The sequence below is a fragment of the Canis lupus genome, chromosome 28, assembly GCF_048164855.1.
Source record: "Canis lupus baileyi chromosome 28, mCanLup2.hap1, whole genome shotgun sequence".
Lineage (NCBI taxonomy): Eukaryota > Metazoa > Chordata > Mammalia > Carnivora > Canidae > Canis > Canis lupus.
In genome coordinates, this window is record NC_132865.1 from 18,355,774 (window position 1) to 18,371,154 (window position 15,381).

General features: G+C 34.9%; 1 long non-coding RNA gene across 1 annotated transcript in view; it reads left to right on the forward strand.

Annotated features, from left to right (window-relative positions):
• The window catches only part of LOC140620245 (uncharacterized), a 73,326-nt gene that overhangs the window by 43,264 nt on the left and 14,681 nt on the right, over window positions 1-15,381 (forward strand). The window lies entirely within an intron of this gene.

A 15,381-nucleotide genomic window follows, 5' to 3' on the forward strand; every position in this document is an offset into this window, starting at 1 on the left:
TTAAAAATTAGCTGTTATTGGGGTGCCCGGATGGCTCGGTTGGTTAAACACCTGCCTTTGGCTCAAGTGATGATCTCAGGGTCCTGGAACTGAGCCCCACATTGAGCTCCCTGCTCAGCAGAGAGTCTGCTTGTCCCTCTTCCTCTCCCTCTGCATCTTCCTGCTATTTGTGTTCTTTCTCATAAATAAATAAATAAATCTCTTTTAAGAAAATAAAAAAGGTGAAGAGGAAGAGAAAACAATGAGTTCCAGGTCCCTAACACCTCTATAAGTGGAGCTTCCAGAAATCTCTAGTTGTACTTTGAGTTGCTACGCAAATATTTATATGATTAAACACAATATTACTTAAACACAAAACTTCAGTCTAAGGCCATGTTTTCTCCCTCTCGTCTATTCTCAATGCAACTGCAGAGGATCTGTTTAAAATCTGTCTTGTCATTCATCTGCTCAGAACTTTGTAGCAACTCCTTACTTCACTCAGATAAAAAGCCAACATTCATATGATGGCCTAATATCCCTCTCCTGCATATGAACCCACCACCTCTTGACTTTACCTCCTTTCTTCTCCTTCACTAACTCAACTCCAGCCATGGTCACCTCTTTGCTATTATTTGAACAGAGCCAGCATCTTTCCATCTTTAGGCCCTTGATTTAGCTCTTTTCAGTCCCAAAAAAGATTTCCCCTCAAATAAATTTACTTATTTCACTATTCATCCTCTTCCTCAAGTTTCTGCTCAACTATTATCTTCATAATGTGGCCTTCCCTGACCACCTATTTAATTTACTCTCCACCCAGTCCTCTGACAACCTCTTTGCCTTGCCTTTTTAAATTAGTACTTACTATCTTCTAAAATGCTATACAATTTACCTATTTACTATATACATTAATTTACTTGTTTAATGTCTTTTTCTTTCTTACAATATAAGTTCCACAAGGACAAGGATCTTTGGCTTGTCCTCTTTGTTATCAAAAAGGCCTTACATGGTGCCTGACATAATTGTGGATGCTCAATATTTGCTCCATGTGCTCCATAATTGTGGAGTTGAATGAATGAATATAACCAACCTTCTACTCCTAAATACCCTGCTCACTCTCTTTTTGTTTATTACTACCTTTCTGTTTCTTTCTTTCTCTGTCTCACACATGCATACTCACACACATATTAACTCAAAAACATAGTAGCTCTTCATTTAAAATCTTAGATCCTGATTAAGTGGGTATACAGCTGGAAGTAGCAAATGGATACTTAGCTCCACAACAGAACTCTCTACTACAGAAAGTCTATTGTAGAAATAAATGAAGACCAATCAAATAAGCAGAAGCAAAAACGTTATTCAGAGTTAGAGCAAGGAATTCAGCCATCATCACTTCTGGGTTTGGCAGATTCAAAGGCAGGCAGAGGAATAGAAGGGAAGCCTTTTACCCTGAGTGAAAGCTGTTAGCAGAGAGAAGATGAAGATGAGCTAACCAGAAGTGGGTCATTTTATGTGATTTCTTGGGGGGTACAAATGTGCTTTCTCTGCTTGGTAGAAAGTCAGACAAAAATTATAAAACCTTGCAGTTACTAATCAAGTCTAGTCTTTTTGGTTTGATTGTTACTATTTGGCTCTTGGATTGTTACTTGAGATCCAAGTCTGACCTCTTACAAGTTTGATTTATAGATAGCAGGCTGAATTCCTGAAGGGCTGTTTACTGTACATAATGGATTTGTTTCCTCAGCTGGTTGTTTCAGGCTGTGGGTCTATACTGTGTATGGTCTTGCTGCTGTTCCATTGTAGTTCAGCCTCACTATATATAAAACAAATGGATACATAGAAGGCCTTTTAAAAGATGGAAAAACAGTGCATATCTACCCATCTATTAAGGGAATTAATTTTAAATGGTCTCTAAATAATCTTTTTAACAACCATTATCACTTTTCAAATTCTCTTGACTTCCAGAATCTCAGAGTATCACTTATAGGCTGGAATTAAAAAAAAAAATCCTAAATGAAATCTTTTTGGTCTCCACTGAGGTTTTTCTCATTTGGTTATCAACATTTTTGACAGTAAACCACTCAGATGTATTTGAGGATGAGGTAACAATCCATGGATCACGTAAGTACTGTGCTGAGACCTCTATTTATTGGCTTCTACCATCCTTTCTTACTCTACTTCAATTTGGTTTCCATACTGCGACCATCAAAATATGTAAAATCTAGAGTGAAGGCATATCTTACTAAAACATCACCTCATTTAGTCCCCTCATTGATTTATTATTGCTCTAAGAGTAGAGTTACAAGATCATTAATATGACCAACCACATCCATAGATGGCTTGTTGGCTTTACTTTCCTTTTCAGCTTCTCCTCAGCCCCAAACCCCTGGTTTTGTTCTAATTACTCTGGGAACAGCCCCTTCTGCTGGCTACATTCCCTCTCACCATATAGGGTTTCCTTGCACTTTTTCAGTTCCTAAAGCTTCTCTCCATCTCACCCCTGCCATTGTTTTGATTAGATAACTTATTCTCATGTTATAGATGTCAGCTTAGGCTTTAACCCTTTTACTAGCTTTCTATTTCTCTGTTTATGTCTATCATAGCATCTTAACAGTTATTAAGAACCAGACAAATAAATGTTATGTTTGTCTTCTCCACTAGACTGAAACTTTGGAAAGAAGGCAGCTACTATGTTTTTTTTTTTTTCAAGATTTTATTTATTTATTCATGAGAGACACAGAGAGAGAGAGAGAGAGAGGGGCAGAGACACAGGCAGAGGGAGAGGAAGATGCAGGCCCCATGCAGGGAGCCTGACATGGGACTCGATCCCGGGTCTCCAGGATCATGCCCTGGGCCAAAGGTGGCACTAAACTGCTGAGCCACCCAGGCTGCCCTACACTATTTTCACCTTGGTGCCTAACACAGTTCCTGACACATAATAAATACTCAACAAACGATGATGAGTGAAGGAATCAATTAATGAGTGTTAAGAACACACACAAGAGTAAGACAGGGACAGTAATATGAAGGAGCTTACAGTCTAGACAGGAGTTAAAATAAATTAGACATAAATAGTACAAAGTAGTCTACAGAGTACTATGAAATAATCATAGACCAGGGAACAATTAACTGCAAGAAGAAAATCAGCTTCTCAAAGAATATTTTCCTTGAATGGGTTTAGAGTAGGAGTTTTTCAGATGCTGAAGAAGTGAAAATCAGTGACACCCACTTATCTATGATCATGGTAACACAGACTTCATATATAAAGTATTTTTTTGTAATTTTGGGATCTGCAACTATTCCTGATCCTCCATAATAGTGCTCCTCTGTTCATTGGACATGATGATTTATGGTTGAGTCATAAACTATATAAAATATTTTGAAAAGAAATAATGACATTTCTTTTAAAAGGAATTAAATAGCGATTTCCTTTACTATTCTTAGTGTAAATTAAAAAGGGGGAAAAGGAAAAGAATAATCTTCCACAATGCTAATAAATCAAGTTATTCAAAGCTATTCTTTGATGGATAGAGAAATATTGAACTAGGCAAAGTAAGATCTGAAAACTCAGAAAAAGTTTGGTTATGAGAGACAGGGCTTTCTTAGGTTTTTCCTCCAGCGCTCAGTCAACCTTGCCATTCCCAGTTCAAGAGGAAAAAACAACACTCTGCAAGTTGCTGCTAAAAGTACAAACTTTCCTTATTTCCAAAATATTTCTTCTTTGAAGAACTGTATATTTAAAAGCCAACAGTCTTATACTCTTAGAGTGCTGCCTTTTCAAATAGTAGCATTTATAGCAGAGATTCACTTGCCCCAAATGTTAAATATGTCCAAAGCTTTTAGAGGTTGACATATTTTAGGTAATTCTGTACTCAAGTGTTAGTCTTTAACACATGATATCTCTTTTTATATGATGTAAGTCGATAAATGTAATAATGTTGCCCAATTCACAGATTTGCTCCTGATAAATAACAAATTCTTTTAACATTGCAATGATGATCTATTACCAACAACTGTATTTTAGAAGGCCCCTGAAGATAAATACAATGTAATGAGTTCCCTTTAAGTCTTTACTTACAGACAAAATATCATATATTCCTAATCCCATCTGAATATTCAACACATTTTTCTAATGCTTCTACCTGATTAAATTTCAGCTGAGTCTACTACAGAGAGTAGTATTTGCAACCTCATTGGAAAAAGTGAGGCAGATGTTGAAACACAAACTGAACAGAACTGGCATTTGAAGGTTTTTCAAATTTTTCTACCTCTAATATTATTGTCATGGAAATGAGAGAAGGACTGATGACAATGTCTTTTTAGTAAGAGTCCAGCAGTACTCTGTCTGATGTGCCAATCAAGAGCTGAGACATCTAAATATCTTAAGCCCGAAGGGAAGGGTTTACACTTCCTTTTTATCTCCTTTAATGCCTAGTCATATATTAACCTTAATCAGCTTTTTATGTGCTGATAAATGTCACTCTATTTGCAGAGAATAAAAAAAAAATCAAGCCTTCCACTTCAAGATAAATAAATCTTGACTAGGCTATATATTGAACAAAAGACAATATGTGCAAAGGCTTTCTATGGGGATAAATTTTTGAATGGAAGCTTAATGCTCTTGGTATTGCTTTTTAGCATTGTCTCAGAGCCAACTTGGAAGGCCGTGTGTATACATTCCCATTCCCTGTGGAAATAATCTACTAATATATTGTAAGGAAGATATATCTGTATCTAACTCTAAATCTATCCGTAAAGTGTTTTAATTGCCACATTTATCTCTACTGTACCAATTGTTGATTGTGCACTCAGTGAAACTAAGTAGAATGATTAATTTTTACATTTTCCCATATTTTGTATTATTGATTTGTGGAAAAGTTACTTTTACAAATAGACTTATTAAGCAAGCGCCATTCTTAGTGTTTCACTGCTATGACTTCTGTGTATTAGCTGAGTATGTGACCTATTTTTTTTTTTTTTTAAGGAACTTCTGAGTAAGAACACCCACACAGCTGGATGATCTAACTTGACTTTCTGCCGAGGTCCACACTCAAACTTTTCTTACAGTTCTCTGTGAACATTAGGTGTCAGCATAGGGCAATTTACTGCAATTATCCCCAGCATGCCATTTCCCAAATTAGCATAAAGTCATACAAATTTTATTTTTTGCTTTCTTGATCAATAACCATCTAAAATAGTCTCCTTGTTATTTTCTCATTCTTTCTTTGCCTACTTTATATTTTACAGTGCTAGCTATGATGCCAGAGGCTGAGTTAAATTACTGGGGCCTAATTTTCTTTTACTTAGAGATAGATTTCGTCTATTTACATAAAAAAAAAATAAAAGAAATGAAGATCAAGGAAATGGCTCCTTACCTATGATGATATATACATATGTAGGTGTGTGTGTGTGTGTGTATATATACATATATACACATACATACATATATACATATATACACATATATATTGCTATTCATTAAAACATATTTTGTGTAGGTATATATTAAATATACATATTAGAGCATTCTTTAAATTTATTTTTTAATCAAAATTAAATGTGCACATATTCAAAATATAATTCTAAGACTTTTTATGAAAAACAGGAGTCCCTATCTGCCTCCTCTAATTTCCTCTCTACAGAGGCATTTCACTTTTCCAGATTGATAGCATTTACATTTATAGATCTAAGCAACGTACATATAATCTTACATCTCAATTTTTTTCTATTTTAGACATTATTTTTAAAAAAGATTTATTATGTATTTATTCATGAAAGACATAGAGAGAGAGAGGCAAAGACACAGGCAGAGGGAGAAGCAGGCTCCACACAGGGAGCCCAACGTGGGATTCGATCCTGGGACTCCCAAATGAGTCTCTGGACCGAAGGAGGCGCTAAACCACTGAGCCACCCGGGCTGCCCTATTTTAGACATTATTAATTAAATTCCCATAATCAAAGAAAGAGATTTCACTCTCTCCCATTTCCTCCTCCACTACACCACATCCTAGATTTCCCCTCCCATTATAATTACTCTTAAAGCACAATTTATAGCTAAGTCATATTTACTCTATAGCATATCCTTTCTTGTACAAAATTGTGTTGTCCCTGAAAGTAACAAAGATCTCTTTATTATTTCCTCATTTGCTCAGTTCTATATAATTATCTCCATTTCATCTCCAAATTCCAATGGAAAGTGTAAAATTCTTCTTAACACATTTTAGTTCAGAAATGTTTAACAGTTTTATTAAGATATAATTTATATACCATACATTTCACCTATATGAAGTGTATGATTCAATGGCTTTTATAATATTCAGATGTGTGCATCCATCACCACAATCTATTTTAGAAGACTTTCATCACTTCAGAAGGAAATGATACCTCTTACCCATCACTTTCCAACCCCCATTACTCCCAGCCCTAGGTAACTGTTCATCTATTTTCTGTCTCGATAGATTTGCTATTCTGGACTTTTCACATATATGGAAAAACGCAGTATGTGGTCCTAAGTGACCACTTTCTTGTATTACTGATGCCTCCACTATTATTTCTGATGTCAGTTCTTCCTCTTTCTGGTCTGGTTAAAAATTTGTCAATTTTGTTTATTTTTTTCAAGAAACCAACTTTTGTTCTATTGTTTTTCTATATTCTACTTCTTTTATCTCCACTTTAATTTTTATTATTTCCTTTCTTCTGCTAACTTTGAGTTTGGCTTGCTCTTCTTTTTCTTGTTATTTACAGTTTAACCTAGGTTCTTGATTTAGCATTTTTTTTAACATAAGCAGATATAGCTATAAAATAACCTCAGAGCACTCCTTTTGCTGAATCTCGTAAGTTCCAGTATATTGGGTTTTCACTTTTATTCACCTCTAAATATCTCCTAATTTACCTAATTTATGATCTTCTTTAATCCACTGGTTAAAAGTCTGCTGTTTAGTTTCTACACATCCATAAATTTCTCAATTTTTCTTCTGTGATTGATTTCTAGTTTAATTCCATTGTGTTTAGAGAAGATATTTTGGGTGATTTCAGTCTTTTTAAATGTAATGAGACTTGTTTTGTGGCTTAGCATACAGTCTACGCTAAGGCTGTTCCACGTGCACCTAAGAAGAATGTGTATTTGCTGTTGTTGGGTGGAGTGTTCTGTGCATGACTGTCAGATCAAATTAATTTTTGGTGGTGTTCAAGTCCTGTATTTCTTGACTGATCTTCTAATTGTTCTATTCATTACTGAAAATGGGGTATTAAATCTTCAACTGTTATTTAAGAACTGTCTATTCTTTTAATTTTGCCAAGTTTTGTTTCATATATTTAAGGCCTTATTACTAAGTACATATATGTATACAATTATGTATTTTTGATAGATTGATCCTTTTATCAATATATAATATCGTTCATTGCCTCTTGCAACAATGTTTTCCATAAAAGCTTATTTGTTCTAATATTAGCATAGCCACTTCAGTCCTTTTTATGGTTTGCATGGAATATATTTTTCCATCTTTTTCTTTCAATCTATTAGTTTCTTTGACTCTTAAGGGAGTCTCTTATCCATTCCTCTAATTTCTATCCTTTAATTAAAAATTTTATTCATTCACTTTTTAAGTTAATAACATAAGCAAGAACCTACTTCTGCATTTTGCTATTTATTTTCTATGTATCTTTTTGTTGTTGTTCTGTATTCCTCCATTTATGCCTTAATTTTATTTCTTCCTGTCACATACCATTATGATTCCCTTCTCAGTTCTTTTTGTGAATATTTGATATTATATTCTTAGTTGTTACCTCCTTTTTTTTTTTTTAGTGGTTACCTTTGAAAGTATAATTAACATCTTAAACTTGTAACAACCTAGTTTGAGATTATACCAACTTAGCTTCAATAGTTTGCAAAAATCTCTGCTGCTATATATATCTCCATTCCTTTCCTTTTATAGTGTTATTTTCACAAATTACAACATTGTATGTGCCTATTAACAATAGATTTATAATTATTGTTTTTTGCATTTGTCTTCTAAATTATAAAGAAACAAAAAGAGAAGTTACAAACCAAAAATACAATAATACTGGTTTTTATATTTATATATTGTTATCTTTACCTGTATTCTTTATTCCTTCATATGGCTTCAAGTTATTTTCCAGCATCCTTTTATTTCACCCTGAAGGACTCACTAGCATGTGTACAGGGGACGACTATTAGCAATGGTTTCCCTCAACTATTGTTTCTCTGGGAATGTTTTAAATCTTCTTACATTTTCCAGGATAGTATGCCAGATATAAAATTCCTGGCTCACAGTTTTTCTTTTTTACTCTTTTCTTTCCTTTTCTCTTTTCTTTTCTTTCAGTGTCTGATAGATATCACCCCACTGCCTTCTGGCCTCCATAGTTTCTGATAAAAGAGTGAAATGTTAATCTTGTATAGATTTCCTTTTATGTTATGATTTGCTTCTGAGGCTTTAAAAATTCTGTCTTTATCATTTGATAGTTTGATTATAATGTGTCTATACATGAATGTCCATTAGCTTATCCAATTTGGAATTCATTGAGCTTCTTGGATGTTTAGATTCATAATTTTCATCAACCTTGGAAAGATTCTGGACATTATTTCTTCAAATACTTTTGTCTCATTCTCTCTCATTTTCTTCTGAACTCCTATCATGTGTATGTTTGTGTATTTGATGGTGTCTACAATGTCTGAGGCTCTGTTCAATTTTTTTCTGATACTTCAAATAGACAAATTAATTGACCTAACTTTAAATGTACTATTTCTTTCTGTGGCTTGCTCATATTTGCTTTTGAACTCCTACAGTGAATGTTCCATTTCAGTTATTATGCTTTTCAGCTCCAAAATTTCTTTTTGGTTCCTTATTGTAATTTCTCTCTCCTTATTGATACTCTCCATTTGCTGAGATATTGTTCTCCTGCTTTCCTTTAGCTCTCTGTCCATGGTTTCCTTAATCTGTTCAGGCATATGTAAGATAATTGATTTAAAGTCTCTGTCTTGTTAAGTCCAATGCTTATGTTACATCAGGAGCAGTTTCTGTTAATCTCCCTCCGCCTTTTTATTTCCCGTGAATGGGTCACAGTTTCTCATTTTTTGGAATAGCTCATAATGTATTGTTGAAAACTGGACATGTTGAAGATTTATCTATTTATTTGAGAAAGAGAGTAAGCAGGGGGAGGGGCAAAGGGAGAGGGACAAGTAGACTCTGCACTTGAATGAGGAGCCTGATGCAGTGCTCCATCCCAGGACCCTGAGATCATGCCCTGAGCCAAAGCTAAGGGTCAGATGCTCAACCAACTGAGCCACCCAGGTGCCCCCAAAACTGGACATTTTGAATGGTATAGTATGGAAACACTGGAAATCAGATTCTACATCATTACAGAATTTTTTGTTTATGCTTTGTGTGGAGCTGTAACTGTTTAGCAACTTTTCTAAACTTTTTTGGGAAAGATTGTTATTTTTTTTAATCATGTGTGGTTTCTGAAGTCTCTTTTCTTTTAGCTTAGTGTTAGCTATTGGTTTGACAAATATTTCCATAAATGCCTTGAGTGAAAAACTAAAAAAAAAAAAAAATGAAGCAAGAGAAATTTAAAAATCCTTTTTGGCAAAACATTCCTTTAGCATATGGCCAATTAATTTACAACTCTGCCTTAGTTTCTTCCCCCCACCCAGGTTTACCAAGATAGAATTGCCATATAACATTGTGCAAGTTTGTGTACCACATAATGATTTGAAACACATACATATATTGCAGAATGATTACCACAATAAAATTAGTTACATCCACTGCCTGACATACTAACAATGTTGTCTGTGTTGTGGATGTGTGTGTCCACATATGTGTTTTGTGGTGAGAACATTTAAGATGTAGTCTGTTAGCAATTTTCAAGTATAAAATACGGTATTGTTGGGAAGCCTGGGTGGCTCAGCGGTTTAGTGCTGCCTTCGGCCCAGGGCATGATTCTGGAGCCCCAGGATCGAGTCCCATGTTGGGCTCCCTGCATGGAGCCTGCTTCTCCCTCTGCCTGTGTCTTTGCCTCTCTCTCTCTCTCTCTCTCTCTCTGTCTCTCATGAATAAATAAAATATTTTAAAAATATATGGTATTGTTAACTATAGTCACATGTTGTACACATTAGACTAGATCCTCAAAATGTATTCAACTTATAAGCGGTAGTTTGTACCCTTTGAGCAACATCTCTCCACTTATCCACCCGATAGCACTTGACAACACTATTCTGCTCTCTGTTTCTATGAATTTGGCTTTAGATTCTAAATATAAATGAGATCACATAATATTTGTCTTTCTCTGATTAATTTCACTTAGCATAATGCCCTCAGAGTCCATCCATATTGTTACAAATAATTTTCTCTTTCATACCTGAAATATATATATATTTTTTCACATTTTCCTTATGCATTCATCCATTGATTGACACATGTCATTTCCATATCTTGGCTATTGTGGATACTGCTGTAATGAACATGGGGTGCAGATATCCCTTCAAGATTGTAATTTCATTTCCTTTGGATACATACCCAAAAGTGGGGTTGCTAGATCACATAGTAGTTCCATATTTATTTTTTTGAAGAATCTTCAAGCTGGTTTCTGTAGTAGTTCCAATTTAAATTTCCTCCAACAGTGCACAAGGGTTCCCTCTTTTCAACATGCCTGCCAACACTTATTTTCTTGTATTTTTTGATAATAGTTACTATTATGAGTACAAGAAGCTGGCTCATCATGGTTTTGATTTGCACTTTTCTGATAACTAGAAATATTGAACACCTTTTCACCTATTGGTCATTTGCATGTCTTCTTTAGAAAAGGTCTATTCAGATTCTTTGCTAATTTTTTAATCGGTTCTTTTTTTTTAATCATTGAATTGTGAGTTTATTATATATTTTGGATATTAATCCCTTATCAGATGTGTAGTTGACAAATATTTCCTCTCTTTCTGTAGGTTGCCTTTTAATTTTGTTGATTCTTTTTTTTTTTTTTTTTTTTTACTGTGCAGAAGGTCTTATTTTGATGTAGTTCTACTAGTTAATTTTTACTTTTGTTGCCTGTGCTTTTGGTATCATATCCAAAAAATTGTCAAGAACAATGTCAAAGAACTTTTTTCCTTGCTTTCTTTTAGGAGTTTTATAGTTTCAGATTTTACATTTAAGTCTAACCCATTTCAAATTACTTTTGTGAGTGATGTAAATTAGGGGTCCAATTTCATTCCCTTGCATATGAATATCCAGTTTTCCCAACACCATTTATTGAAGAAATTATGCTTTTCCCATTGAGTATTCTTGGCTCCCTTATCAAATATGAGTTGGTTATTTATAATAGGAGATTGTGTTTGGGCTCTTGATTCTGTTGTTTGTCTATGGTCTGTTTTTATGCCAATACTATACTGTTTTAATTACTATAGCTTTGTAATAAAGTTTGAAATCAGAAAGTATGAGGTCTCCAGCATTTTTTTTCTAGATATTTTTAGCTATTTGGTCTTTTATAATTCCACAAATATTTTAGAATTTCATTCCTATCTCTGTGAAACATGCCACTGAAATTGTAATAGGCATTACAATGAATATGTAGATAGATGGCTTTGGATAGGAAGAAAACTTTAGCAATATTAATTTTTCTTATCTACAAACATGAGATACTTTACCACTTACTTGTGTCTCCTCCAATTTCTTTCCAATATCTTATAGTTTTCACTGTACAGATCTTTCACTTCCTTGGTTAAATTTACTTCTAACCATTTCCTTAAATTTCTTTTTTCTTAAAGGTTTTATTTATTTATTTATTTGAGAGAGAGTGTGTGTGAGTGAGAGAGATGGAGCAGAGGAAGAGGGAGAGGGAGAAGCAGGCTCCCTGTTGAGCGCTTAGTACTATGATCAATAGGAGTGGTGAAATGGGGCACCCTTGTTATGTTCCTTATTATAGAGGGAAAGCTTGCAACCTTTCACTGATGAATATGATTTTAGCCATGGGCTTGTCATATGTCATACTATGGTGAGTTATATTCCATCTAAAACCAATTTGTTGATAGTTTTTATCATGAAAGGATGTTGAAATTTGTCACATGCCTTTTCTGCATCTATTGATATCTCCATATGATTTTTATTCTTCATTTTATTAAAGTGATTACTGCACTTATTGATTCCCATATGTTCAATCATCCTTGCATTCCACACATATATCCATCCCACTTCATCTTGGTGTATGATCCTTTTAATGCGCTGTTGAATTGGGTTTGCTAGTATTTTGTTGAGAATTTTTGCATCTGTATTCATCAGGGATATAGGCCTATAGTTTTCTTTTCTTGTAGTACCCTTATCTAATTTTGGCACCAGGGTAATGCTGTCCTTCCAAAATTAATTTGGGAGTGTTTCCTCTTTCTCAATTTTTTGGAAGACTTTGAGAAGGATTGGTATTAATTCTTTAAATGTTTGGTAGAATTCACCACTGAAACTATCTTTTCCTGACCTTTCTTTGTTGGAAGTTCTGAATTACTGATTAAATAAATTACCGTACTCATTATAGTTCTGTCCAGATTTTCTATTTCTTCATCATTAAGTCCTGTTAGATTGTGTATTTGTAGGAATTTATCCATTTCTTCTAGGTTATTTATTTTGGCATATAATTGTTCATAGTATTCTATATTCAGAATTCAGTATTTATGATCCTTTACATTTCTGTGATATCAGTTGTAATGTCTGTTCTTTCATTTATGATTTTGTGTCTTTATTATTTGTCAGTCTAGCTGAAGGTTTGTTAATTTCCATATGAGATCTTTTCTCTTAATGTAGGTGCTTAGCACTCAAACCTATCCTCTTAAAATTGCTTCTGATGCATCCCATAAGTCTTGATATGTTGTTTCCATTTTTATTTGCTTCAAGATACTTTTCAATCTTTCTTTTTTACTTCTTTGACTCACTGGTTTTTCAGTAGTATGTTAATTTCCATGTTTTGTGAATTTTCCAGTTTTCTTCCAGCCATTGATTATTATTTCATACTACTGTGCTCAGCAAAGATACTTGGTATGATTCCTATTGTTCCTACCTCCCAGTCATCAGCACACCTCAGTATTCTGGGTGGAGTGAGAAAGAAATGGGTCTCTGTCCTGTGTTCAATACATCTGAGAAGCCAGGTGTTCACTCACATGCTCTTATTTTTCTAAATGAGAATGTTTCTCTTGGCACTGAGCTGCACCACCTACAGAAGGAATAATGCTGGTAATGTGGAACTGTTCCTCCTAGCCTCCTCATTGCATTTCATCTGTGATTCCCACCCCCCACCAAAATATGCTAGAAGTTCTCCTTTGGACTACTAGACTTTCATAAAAGATGCTCTCAAACATGGATGACTGTCAAAATCAGTGCCCTTGGGGGAAAGATGGTAGAAACTCTTTTAATTCTCCATTTGATTCTTCTTGTTTGCACTGACCATAATGATCTGCCAGACGTGAAAGCATATGCTCTTGTCCAGTGTTTTCTGAGCACACATACTGCCCTGTGTATGTACGTGGCCTTCTAGATTTTCCAGTGTATACAGATGCTTTTAAAATCCTTATGCACCAAAATGTCACACTCTCCAGCTTTTCTATCCAGACTTTAAGCATGTCTATTGTTTTCTACAACTGTTATTTTATTCCCCAGGCAGAACAAGTTCATTTGCCTTTCATTTGTGTTTCTGATGAACATGCAGAAGGCACTTCTCTGCACTTTGACAGTTCTGAGTTAGGTGAAATGAAGTTTAGATCCTTGCATCAGTCCTCCAGGGAGCCTACAGACAGATTAAAAAGAGACAAACACAATTCCTAGGGAACAAGGTCCACTCTGCTCCTTTTGGAACCAGGTCCTCACACCAGGAACATAGGCTGCGATTTTCAAGACTGCTAACATCCTGGAGAGTAGAGTAGAACAAAGGTAAGTTAAAATGCCCAAAACCTCTCCTACCATGTTTCAGTGGCTTGTCTCCTAGTTAAACATTCGCTTGTTTGCTTTAAACCTTTGACTATCTTCCAGAATTCCTTATAAGGTTGAGTCTGACAGATTTGCCAGTTTTTCAGTGTTTATAGTCAGGGACAGGCCCCTGGAGTTCGTGCTGTTCAATTTTTGCTGACTTCACTCCTGCTATATTTTATAGTCTATCATGTTAAGCATATTATATTAAAATTTTCAAAGGTCAAGAAACAGACTTTTAACTATAAGGAACAAACTGATGGATACCAGAGGGGAGATAAGTGTGTTGGGTGGGGAGGGTTAAATAGGTGATAGGTATTAAGGAGTACACTCTTGATGAGCACCAGGTATTGTGTGTGGGTGCTGAATCAGTACATTGTACACCTGAAACTAATATTACACTGTATATGAACTAACTGGAATTTAAATAAAAACTTAAAAAAATAAAGCAATATCCAACACATGAAAAAATAAATAAAATTTGCGAAGGTCCTGAGATCTGGAAATTGCTAAAGTTAATATAAGAAATCAATATCTGGGAGTGCCTGTGTGGCTCAGTTGGTAAGCTTCTGCCTTCTTCTCAGATCATGATCCCAGCATCAATCCCAGGATCCTAGATCAAGCCCTGTGTCTGGCTCTCTGTTCAGCAGGGAGCTTGCTAATCCCTCTTCCTCTGCCTGCTGCTCCCCCTGCTTGTGGGTGCTCTCTCTCTCTCTCTCCCTCTCTCTCTCTCTCTCTAATAAATAAATAAAATCTTAAAAGAAAGAAAAGAAGTCAGCCTCTGGAGGTGGAATCCCTGGGGCACCTTACAAAAGCAAACACAAAACTATTCTAGAGTTTTATTCTGTGTACCCCCAACCCTAGCTCTACAGGATTACCCCACACAAAGCCTCACCAATGATTAGCACACATATGAAAGTCAATAATAAATAAACACATGAAGGAAAGTCTACCATAAATAAGATTTAGAAGACTCAACTATAACAAGATTGGATAATCATGATCCTTAAAAAACAGAAATATTGTTTAAGAGTGTTTTAAATTTGATATGATTACATTAATTATACTGATCCAGATGGCAGGATCTCAAGATTTCAGGGGTTATACACATTAAGCTTAAAATAAAGCTAAATAATATGATATAGCAGGAGAAACAAAGCATAGACAAACATTAAAGAGGTCTGAGACTTCCCAGTGCAGCTCTCAGGATACTTTCTCATCAGACAGGAGACAGTAGGATACATTATTTTGCTGCCCATCATTGCATTGCTCAAATTCTTCATGGCTGCTCATCTACTGTAATGAAGAAGCCATCCAAAGACCAAATGTGGTTATGCAATTTCTGGTTCTGGCTGTCTTTATTTGTGTGTTTGTTTATAAACTTGTTTTTGTTTGTTTGTTGATGGGCTTCAACCTACTCCATTTGGACTTTCCTCTTTTTTTTTTTT